Source organism: Danio rerio, chromosome 15, assembly GCF_052040795.2.
Source record: "Danio rerio strain M-AB ecotype USA chromosome 15, GRCz13ab, whole genome shotgun sequence".
NCBI classification, from domain to species: domain Eukaryota; kingdom Metazoa; phylum Chordata; class Actinopteri; order Cypriniformes; family Danionidae; genus Danio; species Danio rerio.
In genome coordinates this window covers 28,847,926-28,863,304 of record NC_141035.1, presented here as the reverse complement: position 1 = coordinate 28,863,304, position 15,379 = coordinate 28,847,926, and the positions used below count along the sequence as shown (strand labels likewise).

At 38.3% G+C, this 15,379-nt stretch overlaps 1 protein-coding gene and 1 long non-coding RNA gene across 3 annotated transcripts in view; both read right to left on the bottom strand.

The window, feature by feature from the left end:
* Nucleotides 1-15,379, bottom strand: part of rtn4rl1b (reticulon 4 receptor-like 1b) — a 298,377-nt gene that overhangs the window by 243,451 nt on the left and 39,547 nt on the right.
* On the bottom strand, nt 7,047-10,270 carry LOC147833684 (uncharacterized). Of its 2 annotated transcripts, none has more exons than XR_015509552.1 (3): nt 10,076-10,270; nt 7,815-10,001; nt 7,047-7,739 (listed from the first exon to the last, which is right to left on the bottom strand). It is a non-coding gene; the product is annotated as an uncharacterized LOC147833684 (long non-coding RNA). The 2 variants fall into 2 exon arrangements; XR_015509553.1 differs by having other exon boundaries at nt 10,228-10,270.

Genomic DNA, 15,379 nt, shown 5'->3' with positions numbered 1-15,379 from the left:
CTCTACCTTCCCCTTTGTATTGTGATAAGGTCAATATTGTAACCCTCTCTTCTTACATTTATTTTCTTCCTCATTCATTCATTTTCGTTTCAGCTTAATCCCTTTATTCATCAGGGGTCACCACAGCAGAATGATCCACCAACTTATCCATCATATGTTTTACGTAGCTTTACGTATACCTTCCCAGCCGCAACCCAACACTGAGAAACACCCATATACACACTGTTTCACACATACACACACATACTATGGCCAGTTTAGCTTATTCAATTCACCTATAGCACCTGTCTTTGAACTGTGGGGGAAACCGGAGCACCCGGAGGAAACCCACACAAACAAGAACATGCAAACTCCACACAGAAATGCTAACTGACCCAGCCAGAGCTTGAAGCAGCGACCTTCTTGCTGTGAGGTGATCATGCAACCCACTGTGCCACTCTGACACCCCTATCTTCTACCTATTTCTTATTTTTATTGTCTGTGCAAGTCAAGCAAACCCACATGTGAAATATGTTGAACACATTAATTTTGTTCAAATCTTTTCACATTTCACCTGAAAATGTTCAAAACTAAATGTTTTACATTTTGTGTGTTTCAAATGGTCTAAGATCCAATGTGAATGCACATTTCATCTGGCTTTCCTGTAAAGTTCATCTGGCTTTCCTGTAAAGATTAGCAATAATTAGGAAGACATGTAATATATATGACGGGAAACTACAGTATGTGCATGGCACTCTGTGGCACAGAGTGAGTGTTGTCAATAGAGCGCATGAAAACATTCATTTTCCTTTGGCTTCGTCCCTTATTTAGCGTCACAGCGGAATAAACCGACAACTATGCCAGCATATGTTTTACGTAGCTGATGTCCTTCCAGCTGCAACCCAGTACTGAGAAACACTCGTTAACAAACATACTCATACACTACAGCCAATTTTTCCAACATGAGGAGTTTCCCAACACTATCGGAAAAATATATAAAGGCTAATAATTTTGTCTTTAAAATGGTGTTTTAACTGCTTTTATTCTAGTTGAAATAAAACAAATAAGTCTTTCTCCAGGAGAAAAAATATTTTCAGACATACTGTGAAAATTTTCTTACTCTGTTAAACATCATTCGGAAAATATTTTAAAAAGAGGAAAAATATTCAAAGGGGGCTAATAATTCAAACGTATATATTTATTTTTATTTTTTTAAAAGTGAGTCACAGGTCAACAGTGAGATTGTGAAAGACCAGCCTCTGCTTTAAACTGGACAGAGTGAATGTCTACTAATAAATATCTACTATTCAAAAATATACAGACAAATGTAAAATACAATAAAACACCCAAAATCTGTTGAAACACGTCGATCTGATGGCAGTTGAGTTTGCAGCTGGATATTATTAGGAGATTGCTGACAGGAACAGTGCACAACTCCGACAAAGCGCGTCTGAAGCTCAAATGCAAGTTTTTTTTTTACATTCTATGGCAGAAACACCATTGAGCCTAGCTAGACCCTTTTGTATGGGCGCGTGTCTTTTATAAAACACTCACAAGACATTAATTTGGACAGCTATGTGGAAATATCAAATAATCCTCACAAAAATACAAAAAAACTTAGACTTACATGTACTAGCCGCAGACATGATCATAAGGCGGTTTTTGCGCCAAGTTTCAAGTAATCAATAAGAGTACAGGAAAAAGTGCAATATTGATCACTTGAATAAAGCACACTTAAAATGAAATCCAAAACTTGTATTATAATATTGATATTTAATTTTTTAAGCTATTTCGCTGCCCACCTGCAGGATCGCTGAGACCCACTAGTGAGGCCCACTAGACAAGAATCTCTAGTCTAATATTTTTACAATTGCTATATATAAACATACTCTTAGTCAACAGAACTTCTAAAGTGGAACACCAAAAAAAGTGTTAGCTAAGAAGATGCATCAATGTCCTTCTCAAAAAATGTGATTGATCACATGACGCAGTTAGCAAGTTTATCCAAAAGCCCTGGCTGATAAAATGGGAAACGGTGCAGCAACAATAATCTACTACTAAACGAGCTATTAAATACGATCAAACACTATTAAATCAATTTCCAAACTCAGTGTGCGCAAATGTACTTTTTACAAGCGGCTCGCTTCTGTAATAAGGTAGACGTATCTGCGTGTGAAATCAGATAATTACTGCAGAATGGAGCGGTCTCGCTTTAATTAAAGCGCAGCGAGAACACACCCCGGCTGATGGAGGGGGGGTGGCGGCCGAGGTCATGTTGCACAGTCTTAGCAGTTAAACCTGTGTCTTGGCCCACGCTGCTCACAGCACAGGTGACATTATCAGCAACTTAATTGGAATCAAGTTTTGATCTACTCTGAGGATTAATTCGGGGCCGCATTACAGCTTGTCAAACAACGGGCCATTTTCAATTAATGCAAAATTAATCTTTGATGTTGCGGCCATGTGTTTTAGCAACGCGAGCGTGGCATTTTTCTGATGTCCTGTTTGTAGTGTGCACTAGACGAAGGGTAGTAATTATTCCACTACAGCAGTTCCCGACAGAGAAGGGGCAGAAAATACGACTGCATGATGCTGTTCTGAAGTGCCGAGTTTATGGAAGTAGATAACGCTGTGACGGTGACATTATTTAGCATTGCGGGGGGGAAATGATCACATTAAAGACACATTGCGCAAGGAGCCTCGATTCATTGAGCATTATGTGAATGAAAACCAGCCATGTGGTCCTCAATTATTAAATGTGTTGTAATAAAATGTTCAAATATTTCTGGTGGCACTATGGTAATGTTTCTGTCGCAGGAGTTCTCAGTCAGTCTTTAAATGCTGTTCTTCTGAGGGGTGCTGTGAGCGCACAAAGAGGTAAATGGTTGTGGTGGTTGAAAAGAGAAAATATGACCTTGGACTCTGAGCAGGATCTGAGCTGGTCCTGCTGGGTTTTCAGAGGAGAACGGATGGAAAACTCACATCCTCATTGAACAACAAAGTGATTCAGTTGGCTGAAAGAAATGAACACTTTTTTAGTGCCTAATAGAAGCTCTATGTCTTAATTAACTAATAAACAAAAGAATGGTTAAAAATAAGTCACATATCAAGAAACCGAAACATTTCATTTAAACTCGGGAAACTATTTTTGGAAATTTCATTAAATTCATGTTTTGTTTTGTTTTTTACAAAAATACTGAAGCACATCTGTTTTAAACATTGATGTCAATTATGTTCATTAACAATACCATTACTCTGTACATCTAAACTTTAAAGAAAAGAATGAATTATGTTGGGAGAGGGCATATATATACTACATATAAGGGTCATTCAAATCCGATCACTTGATCGAAAATCCCACCTGATCATGTGGTTTTCAGACTCAACATTACCTCCCGATTAGGACTCGAATATATATGTATATTATATATATTCTTATAATTTTTTTAACACCTATAGTTATGCGGTGGCACAGAGTTATACCTCTTTCTTGACTTCACACAGAAACAGCAACACATGTGGCATGACATCACTTTGTTGCAGAGATGCTATTGGTTAAATGCCGGCGAAGTAGAAGCAGAAATCGTGTCTGCAGAATGTCTGCAGCCTGGAGGTATTATAAGTTGATGATGACAACATTGGCATAGCAAAATGTAAGATATATAAACTTGGGATCGCCTGCAGGGTATTTTTAAGTTGAGGTGCTCTTTGTTATTATATTAGATTTTTAAAATATTTACTTTTGCACTAAAGTCCAAACGTGAAGAATTTATGTTATTTATTACTTTATTGTTCAAGCTACCTCACAGAAGTGCTCTGTTTGTTAAAAGAGTTGTTGAATATTAAAATAAGGTGAATTGAATAAAAAAAGGAACATCCTGCATCTGTTTCTTTACTTTTCTTTATTTTTTTTATGTATTATAGAAGCATCGGACTCGAGATATGAATATATGTATATTCATATTAGTAAAGACTAATGAAACCTTATAGTAATGAACAATACTTGCACAGCATTTATAAATCATAGTCATTAAACATGTATTAATGCATTATTAAAATGAATGCATTACTGCATTAATGCATTAATGCATTGTTAACATTACTTAATGCACTTTAAGATAACTTGAATTAACTTCATTTTCATTAATAAGGATAATAAAAATCTATAAATTATGTAATATAGTAAATGTATTGTTCATTGTATGTTCATGTTAGTCAATACATTACCTAGCATACTAATACAACCTTATCGTAAAGTGTTACTGAATATACTATATGAGCACATACAAATTATGTTGGGGGACAAAATATTTACTACTGTACAATTTTAATAAACAGGAGAAATCAAGAGAATACAAAAATGTTTACATTTAGTTGAAATTTTCTAGTTTTTACTTTTTTTTTTTTTGCAATAAATTTTGATAACACCTAAGATGTTAGGTGACCAATCTCTTAAACTTAAAATAACTGTTTAATAAAAGTGTGTTGTTTAAATGCACCAAAAATGATTCCCTAAATACACATAGAAATTGATTTAAAGATATATATATACATTTTCAAAATGGGGTGTACTTATTTATGCCGAGTACTGTGTGAATATACAGTACATATGTAGACACACTGTGCTTAGGCCAGCACTACTTAATTCAATTCACCTTTATTTGTATAGCGCTTTTACAATGTACATTGTGTCAAAGCAGCTTCACATAGAAGATCACAGTAAATTATAGTAAAGACTACAGTAAAAACTAGCCCTGGTGTTTTTATTTTTGCATATTAATATGTATGGCTCCATATGAAATCTAGATCGTTGAACCAAAAGCAATTTCTTTTGCTAGTATCGAGATAGCATGGCCTGTTTTTTGAGTAGGTATTACATGTGGCTAACATGTGGGGTCCAGGGGGGGGGGGGTAGAGTCTTGCTCAACACTCTTGAACATCATGCCTTCTGTGTTTCCATCAAAATCTATTTTTCATGTTTCGCTCTTTATTTCTATCTCTCTGTGTGTTCCCTAGTGTGGTTCCTCTAGAGGCTGGGCGGGCTATTAATAGCAGGCCAATGCAGGGAAACTTGGCCCAGCTCAGAAGCAGACACTGTGAAGCTCATTGCGCTGCAGTCCCATACAGTTCAAGCATCTTGCTTTCCTCAGGGCCCGAGTCATGTTTCGCACTTACAAGCCTACAGGTCATCCCATTACAGTGCATCAGTCTAAATCGACCTTGGCCACATTTACATCCAAGATCCGCGGTTAACAGTTAAAATATGCACACAAATCTGCATTATCACAAGCGTTATTGCTATAAACAAAGTTACTGGCTCATTTGATCCATTTCAGATTAAACCTCATCTCCATTAGAGGCAAAGGGATGTAATTCTCTATGAGAAAAGGCCTGATTTCCATGGCTGAGCAATTGCGTTCGGTCTAAGACTGTTTCAGCAAGCGATTAGTTGGTAATTGCCTGCGCTAAGAGGTTATCGTGTCAGAGCAGGCATTGTTGTAGTATACTCTGGTACAAATAATGAAGGGGTTTACTTAAAGTACACGTCGAGGCCGAAAAAGAGAGGCACTCTGAATGGAAGCCCGCTGGTGCCCTGGGATCAGCCCACTGTCGGTGGCTCAGCTTGCGTTTATGATTTGGTAATTTAGGGGAAGGGATCAAGTACTCTGAGTGCCTGAATGTTGCAGCTTAAAATTAATTGGTTTCTTCTCGTCTATTTTCCCCCAACCTCTTTAGAATTTTGCTGTAGAGAGAGGGAGAGAAACGGGAGATGTAGGAAGATGTAATTTTTCTTCCACTTAGTGTCACAGGTGAGGAGGGGAACGCTGGGTAGAATAATGATGCCCAATGGGCTGAGTGGAAATACAGAGGATAATTTCTTGCAGTGTTTTATTACAGAAATGCATCTAGGGTTACAGAGTTCTGCAAAGTGATATATAAGTAGAAATGAGTGAGAGAGAAAGAAGAAAATAGTAGCTGTCTTTTGACGTATAAAACAATGGTTTTGGTGAAAAATGTCAAACGTTAAAGCAGCAGTTTATTAAAACAAGAGTCAACAACCCTGACACTAATACTTAAAGGACTTTATAAAAAGTATAATGTACAGTCAGCCAGTCACAAAGCAAATAACTATTAAATGGATATTTATAAAGTGACAAAAAATCAATGTACTAAATAAAATAACTAGAATTTAATTAATATTTAATATGTTTTCTAATGTTTGATCATGTAAATTGTCCAAATTATAGTAGTACAAAATTCATAATATTTCATAATCTTATCTGTGTGTTATCTAAATGTTTCCACTAAAAAATGTCAAATGCAATATAAAGCATTATGAGGCAAACAATATAACACAATGCAACAATAGTAAAGTAATATTTGTTGCAACATAAGCTCATTTTGAAAATGTCCCCCTATATACATTTCTGGAGATTGCGATTTATATAGCCAGAAGTACGTATGGCTGCATTTCATCTTTAAAACGAACGCTGTGGGGCTGTATGATGTTGTTTATTTTCGTGCTTACCATATACCATATACCAAAATGTTTGTTGTCGACCACCACTTAACAGGAAGAAAAATAAATTGTCATTCTCGCCATCATATGGAATTACATTTATCAGCAAAACACTGGCCTTACAGCTAACTGAATGCCCACTTATTGATCAGCGATCAGTAAATGTACTGTAGCTTGTATGGAGGCTACTGTACTACTTGACAAAAACAGAAGAGCTATTTGATTTATAAAGTAGCATTGCTATCGCAACGCTACTGAAAAATGTACAGTAGTTAAGCTTGTAGTGTCACTACTTGTAGCGATGCCACTGCCCAACATTGCCCACTGTTACCAGTTAGTCCAGAGGCAAACTGTGTTCGTCAGCGGACTTGAGACACGTTGACCACGACAAAAGAGGTTTGAGTCTGGCAAAGAACTGTTCCAGAAAGTGGGTAAGACAAAAACAGAAGCCAAAAAATAAAATAAACAAGTAAATAACAGGGTGAGAATGTGGTAAATCTGAAAATGTGGTTAAATCAGACTGCTTCAAGGGCTTTTTTTTTTTTTTGGATCGCTTTTTTGAAACTGTCGGTTGGGTTAGGAAGGGGGTGGGTGGGACAATCGGTGCTTTTGAAAACACTATTGGTTGAGTTTAGGTAAGGAGGAGGGTGGGTCAGTCCATCAGTTAGTCAGTCAGTCAACAGTGGCTTCTGGTGGATTTACGGGAGAAGAGCAGGCTTGAATGGCACTTGCGAGAGAAATTTGAGATCTGAAAATGCAAACACAACGGCCTTTGGTGGATTTGTGAAAACAAAAACTGCAAAAAAAAATGTACCTCCTGAGATGTATTTGGCGCTCTTCAGAAATGTATAGTGGTACGTTTTCAGAATGAGCATGGTTGATTTATACTGTGATCCCCTCAGGTCATTTTTTACAACAATCCATAACAGATTTGTATCTTGGACGATAGTTGCAGTTGGGTGAAATGTCCTGTTAAGTGCCATGAAAAAAGAAGGATAATGTATTATTATTCTGGTTAATATCAGAATTAATTGGTCACATATTTCCTAATATTCACATTCCCTATTTAAACAGATAATTAAAATAGCTTCTTTGATATGTGGCCTCATTAGGAAATTCTCAATATCTGATTCAGATGTGAATGGTCATAATGTTTTAGCTCATTACAGTATATGCTGTGCCACTGTACAATATTCCAGCAAAAAAATGACCAATCAGAATCAAATACTCCAGAGACTTGCTGTATTTGTGTGTAAGTGTGCACATGTGTGTATGTGCAAAAAGCATCCCCAGGTTATTCTTTTAAAAAACAAACTTGTGTTTTTTTATTTGTGTGTGTGTGTGTGTGTGTGTGTGTGTGTGTGTGTGTGTGTGCGTGCGTGCGTGCGTGCGTGCGTGCGTGCGTGTGTGTGTGTGTGTGTGTGTGCTTAAGCTAGGTACTACGTTATTGAAAGAGACTCGAAGTTAATATGTATCTGAGCCCGGGGGGTCGCCTGGTACAAGACACCGAGCACTCATTGATCAGGTGGGCTGGCAGATTAACACAAGAACACTTGCTTGATTAAATGCCAGCAGCACCTCCTTCTCCCTCTGTCTGTCTGTCTCTCCCAGTCTACCTCACACACATACGTTCTCACTCAATCTCTGTGATTCACAAATCCTGTAACTGTCAAACACAGATCTTCAGGTTACCTGCCCACGCACATCTCTCCGGTGTTTTGACACCATTATAAGGTAAACACACACACACACACAAAATAAAGAGTATAAAAATTGAATGGTGCTGATGATTTATAATCCGCCTATTGACTAATAGTCATTCAAAATGAGATTTCCAGGGGTCAAGCGGTGCAATCATTGCTTTGCATTTTGTATGTTGATTGCTGCTGATTACAGAATTAATAGCTGTTGTCAATCAAAGGTACCACAAGGGTCTCGCCCCGCACATTAAGACTTGTCCCCAGCAACTCCCCCGGTGTGACTTAAGGAGCTGCTTCATAGTCATCAGAAATGAAAGGGTTTGTTGGGAAAATTGCCGTTGGTGATTGAGGTGAATCATTTTTAATACCCTGCAAGTATCAAACAAACAGATGAAAAGAACCCTGCAAATAATAACAAATGTCTTGGCTTGTTTGAAGTGCATGCTTTGATTACCTGTGATTGTTTTCTTTCTTTGCTCCCTTGTCTCGCCCTCTCTCTCTCTTTCTGTGTGTGTGTGTTATGTCCTGCATCACTCCCTTCACATTCCACCCACATACACAATTTTTTATTTTTTTGGTGAATATCTCAGTGTGCATGAGTGCGTATTTGTGTGTGTACTGTATGTTCTTCGCATGGACTTTTTTTGTGGCTTGTGGTTTTTTTATCACAACTGTGGGCAGCTGCACATCCCTTCGCTGATGCGCGCTTCAAAAAATCCATTACGGCGGATCAGGAAGCAGAGGTCCGTGCATTCAGGCCCGGTGCCCAGGAGCTTACAGTGGGAAGGGAATGGGATTTCTATGCATATACTGTAACCCTGGTGCCACTGGATGACTACAGCCTCCCATGTGAAGTTCACTGTGCTGAGATGCTTTTTCATTGGCTGGCAGCATCTGTGTCATCGCATGCTATGAGGAGCAAGCAAAATGTGCGTTTGAGACATTTCACCCCCTTCCTCTTTTCAGTACTGTCACGTAGCAGATGATCAAGGAAGCAAGTGGATTACAAAGAGAGAGAGGGGGAATGTTTGAAGTGTTCCACATAGACCTGATTAGACAACATAACCGCACGTTTGAGCTGCATGTCTCGCTCCTTGAATATGTAACATCTATTCTCTGTTTTTTCCTTAAATGTACCCTGCAGAGGCACTGCACTGTCTGGCTGGCTGCACCACTCATCGATTCATAAATAAATCAATCAGTCATTTGGAATTTGACTCATGAGCTGTAGTTCAATTGTATTCTGATTCATTCTGGATGTCCGTTTTGACTGCATGTGTATAGAGCTTGTGTGTTGTAAATTATACAGGACAGCATTTCAGACTGATTTAAATTGGTAACTCGGCTTTTGGAGACTTATTAAAATAGACAGAACTGTCAGAACTGAGTTATATCCGGTTCAAATAAGTAATTTGTTTATGAAATAGTCTATACAGGGTTTGTGGTATGTGTTTGATTCAGCTAAAATAAATGAATCTTTAAATTATGAACCAAACTACACTGGCCACACTGTATGTTTTTGATTCCCTAAAGTATCCACTTCAAATTAATTAAGTTCATGAACAAGACCATACTGGCCATTTTGTATGTTTTTGATTTAGCTGAAGTAAACACTTTATTAAAATCTTTAGTTCACATGAGACTACACTGGCCACACTGAATGTTTTTAATACAGCTAAAATAACCAATTTAAATGAATCTGTAGTTCATGAATCAGACTACTGGATATTTTGTACAGTATGTTTTAGATTCGGCTAAAATAACCACTTTAAATGAATATTTATTTCACAAATCAGACTACACTAGCCACACTGAATGTTTTGATTGAGCTTAAGTAACTACTTTAAATAAATCATAAGTTCATGAATAAGACTACACTGCTCATTCTGTATGTTTTTGATTCAGCTAAAATATCCACATCAAATGAATCATAAGTTCATGAATCAGATTACACTGGCCATTCTCGATGTTTTTGATTCAGCTAAAGTAACCATTTTAAATGAACTATTGGTTCATAAATCAGACCACACTGGCCACGTTGTATGTTTTTGATTCAGCTAAAATAACCACTGTCATTGGATCATTAGTTTTATTTTAATCAGACTAAATTGGTCATAGAATATAGATAAGTCATTAAAACTAGCCAGTTTATAAGAGTTATTTGTGAATCACGCTGCATCAGTCATGCTGTACTGTATTAACCTTCATTTCATAGATTGAATATAGTCAGTTGTGAATCGGTGTACACTGTGGTCCTTTAATAGAAAAAATACCCTCTTCTACCTGACTGCTTTAGGATGTAGCGTCTAAAAACAACGGTTTTGAGGTACATTGTCTTTTTATTGCATTACATTCAATATAACATACCAGAAAACAGTGATACACTCAAGCGGAAAGCATGATATATATGCAGGAGAGAAAGTACTTTTTATGTGCCAAGTCAAAGATTGACCTTGGGTTCAAATACGTCTGCAGTCACTCCTCCTATCAGTCATTTCCTGGAGAGATTGTCATTGTTATTTGGGTGGCAACATGCCCTCTTAAAAAAAAAAAAAACTAAATAATAATGGGTTTCCTACCAGCTCGTGAGATTGGAGGTCGAGGGGTTCAAAATGATTCTCTGCCCAGCCTTGTTGACATACCTTCACACACAAACACACACCGTGGATGTCCTCTTGTTTTCCCTCACACTGTGGCAGGGAGGACACAGACTTGGCAGACCAATTGCACCATCTGCTCTTTACTAAGGTTCTCCTTTTTCTGTATTTATATCCCCACATCTCTCTCTTCACTCTAATTGTGTTCTTGTTCCTCTAGGGTCAACCAGGTACCCACACAAACGTAAGCACTGTCTACAACAAGAGAAAAAATATCCAAGCTTCTGGCCTTGTCATCCAGAGTCTGACCTCTTTAACAGAAAAATGAGACTTTTGCTTTCTCTCACATCGTTTCAGCTTCTAGATAGGAAGTTGGCTAGTGGTCCTTCCCACTCACAGTCACAACCCCAGAAAGATTGTGTCATACACTGTGACCCTGCTGAGCTATTGCTCCACCTACGATCATTTTGTAGCTGCATTCAAATTAACTTGGAAGTACAAGAACGCCTTCTTCAATGCCTCTGAAAGCTCATTTACAGAACATTGTCCTGCATGTCATACGACTGCTCGATTGTTTATTGTCATAACATCCTGTGTCTGCTCAACACATTGCCAGCGGATGCATTTAGAAGCAGATGGCAACGTGTATTGTTGTCAAAAAAACAATGTTATGTGGTTCCACCAGCAAACAACAACATGTACCATGACGGACCAGCTATTCTACATCTCTGACAAACATTACTCAGCTAGATTGTAAATGTAGCTCTGGCTATATAGGCATTAATCTTGTAGGCCAGCATATTTATTTTTTTTTTCAGTGTAGTGGGTTGTATTGCGTGGCACTTGATGCAGCCTATTTTGGTATTGTGTCTCTAATTTATTGACATTCAGACAATGTACAAAGTATTCATATTAAGTGACCCTACTATGGAGCAGTAGGTAGTGCTGTCGCTTCACAGCAAGAAACTCGATAAGTCACTGGTTCGAACCTTGGCTCAGTTGGCGTTTCTGTGTGGAGTTTGCATGTTCTCCCTGCCTTCGCGTGGGTTTCCTCTGGGTGCTCCGGTTTACCCCACAGTCCAAAGACATGCGGTACAGGTGAATTGGGTAAGCTAAATTGTCCGTAGTGTATGAGAGTGTGTGTGAATGTTTCCCAGAGATGGGTTGCGGCATCCGCTGCGTAAAAACTTGCTGGATAAGTTGGTGGTTCATTCCGCTGTGGCAACCCCGGATTAATAAAGGGACTAAGCCGACAAGAAAATGAATGATTGAATGTGTTCGAATTATTGATTATTTATATTGTTATTTATTAAAACTGAATATTATATGTCATTTAAAATATATATTTTTATTTTACAAACTGGATATCTGTAGTCTAGACCAGTGGTTTCCAAAGTGGGGCTCGGGGGCACTTTGGGGGGTCGTGGGACAATGACAGGGGGTCACTTGGTGGTTTCCAAGTCAAATAAATTTTATTAAACTTAATTAAAATTAGAATTACCATACTGTATTTTAACCATAACCCACAGTAGATAATAATTGTAGTTTTTAATAGGTAAAAACAAAAACATGCAAATAAAAAAGACCTCAACCTTTAAAATATTTTTTTCAAAGGATTGGTGTGTTTACATTACATTACATTATGTTCACGCAACAACACAGCAATAGTGTCAGCTGCAGCAGATTTTAAAGCACCAGGTTAAACTTTCTGACACCTTTTTGGCAATCAAATACATTAAAAATAAATACAGGCCACAACTAAATATTGAGAATTATCTCTGACTGGCGTTCTCCAAAATTAAGCCAAGAATGGACTTGTGCTGAAAACATTGTGTCCACCAGTCTCTTTAGGTGAGGTTAATATAAAATTAAACAAATGGCTGTAAAATGATAAGGTTGTTGGAGGGTTGCACTTTTTTGTGTTGTCAATATGCTCGTGTTTATATAGGCCTATTGCTGTGTGCACAACATTTCTATATTTATAACCATTTATAAAGAATTTGGGGGTCGAGAGTCACTGGCATTGTTATTTTAGAGGTCGCAGGCTTAAAAGTTTGGGAACCCCTGGTCTAGACATTCAAAACCAAAACAAAAAATCTGTAGTTTTAAAATTTTTACTGAAACTTGAAAAGTAGTTTTAAATTGTCAATATTCAAGTAAAGAAACTCTTATTTAAAACTATTTCATTTCATTAAACTTATCAATAATTCAAACCAACACAATGAAAAATTGTGCTGCATGGTGGCTTGATGGTTAGCACTGTCACCTCACAGCAAGAAAATCACTGGTCCGAGTCGTGGCTGGACCTGTAATCGTTTCTATGTGGAGTTTGCATGTTCTCCCTGTGTTCGCATGGGATTTCTTCAGGTGCCCCGGTTTCCCCCACAGTCCAAAGACATGCGCTATAAATCAATTAGGTAAGCTAAATTGTGCATAGTGTGTGTGTGAATAAGTGTGTATGAGTCAGCTTGGCAGCACGGTTGCGCACTGGTTAGCACATTCACCTCACAGCAGGAAGGTTGCTGGTTCGAGCCCCGGCTGGGTCAGTTGGCATTTTTTTATGGAGCTTGCATGTTCTCCCCATATTTGCGTGGGTTTCCTCTGGGTGCTCCGGTTTCCCCCACAGTCCAAAGACATGCGGTGCAGGTTACTTGAATAAGCTATATTGACCGTAGTGTAAGTGTTTGAATGAGTGTGTATGGGTGTTTCTCAGTGATGGGTTGCAGCTAGAAGGGCATCCAAGAAAATTAATGAATGAATATTATTCGCTCCATAAATGACTATGTACTTTTGAATTGATAATTTAGTACAGTGTACTTTTTATATACATGCATGTTTTTACAATGCACTTAAATAAAAAATCTACTTGTATTTAATGTGTAATTAATTTCTAATTGCATTAGTAATAACACAGTTTACCCATCTTTTACACCTTAACTCAGCCTTAAACCTACTACCAAACCTGTACCTAAGCTTTTCTGAAATACAATATGAACACAATAAGTACATTGTTATTTTTTTCATCTAGGTGCATAGTAGTTAAGGCCATTGTCCGCACTCAGGATACATGTAGTGAGGAGGTTTAATTCATCATATGAACAAAGTCAGGTTGTCAAAAGATTAATGGTAGTTAGGTTTTGACACGTTTCTCCTACTGCTTCAAGGATATCGCCACACAAACACCAGCACAGCATGTGTGAGGGCGAAAACCCCTTTCCACACGCACTGGCACTTCATCATGGCATCTGCATGTGTCTTTCTCTGTGCCGGTTCACTATTAATCAGCACTACAGGGTCCTGGGCATGTTTGAGTGTGCAGTACGCCATTTACAATACCTGCATTGTCCCTAGAGGTTCGCCTGTCTTTGTATAACCTTCGGTTTTGTGAGGCGAGCTTCCATTGTTGAAGTAGGACCCTGTGCGCTGCTTTGAATCTGAAAAGTGTTTGTTCGCTCCCCTTTCTTTTGAGTCTCCTGCTATATCCCTCTTTTCTTTCGTTCTCGGTGACAGCTGCTATTTTTAAACACGTGTCTTCGGAAGGATAGAGGCAGTGGTAAGAAGCAGCGGCAGGAAGGGCTGCATTTGGTGAATTAGAAATGGGGCCAAGTTGGATAAACAAGCAGGACCGTTCAGACATTAGCACTGTTCCAAAATCTAGCGAGCCGCCTTCGTAGGAAGCAGTTTGGAAGGCACACTCCCAATATGAGGGCTATTCCAAAAAACTATCCAAAGATGTCAAGTATTTCAAATGCAACAATAGACAAGCAAGACATATGAAGGTGCTATCTAGCATGCTAATGTATCATGTAAGGCATTAGGGGGGAACTGAATAATGTATTTCACATCCCTTCGTATTAATCTTTTCTCCGAGGAAACATCAAAGAGGCTATTCAGTTCATGTAAGATCTTTGTCAAAAGAGGATCTGAAGAAAGAGCTTTTGTTCTGTGATATTGCACTATTGTATATATTTGACCATGAAGTCCGTAAAGTCATTGTAGGCTTGTGATTTATTTCTGTGCTATTGCCATACTGCCCCAAGATAAGCTCTTCTACCGCCTCTTTCTCTCCCTCTTTCTGACTCTCTAGCTCACACACTCAAAATAAATAACAGTCTTCCAGAGTCTTTTGACATCTTGGATTTTTTCAGTTGTTGTCAGATGTCAAAACAAGCTTTTGGATTGTAATGTGTGCGACTGCGTGACTGTGAGGAGGAGGGGAAAGGCTGTGCGTATTACAACAGGACATTTTCTCTCGCTCTCTTTCCTTGACTCTATCAGACAGACCGTCAATCAAGGGATTCAAAGTTTACAACAGGTGGTCAGTGCAGCTTCTGCATGCACATTTTGTCCACCACTGGTCAATATTTGCTAATGCATTTTGATATTTCTCACACTAACTCAGTCAGAGCCTATTAAGTGTTAACTCACTTGGTAGACATCTTGGAAACACCCTGGGGTAGCTTTTTTTCTGTTCATCCAACACCTTTTTACTTTAATAGGGAAAATTCAAGGAGGTTTATAATGCCCTCAGAAGGCTATCAGTTTCCATTCACTTTAATGCCAGATGCCTGGATATTCTATAG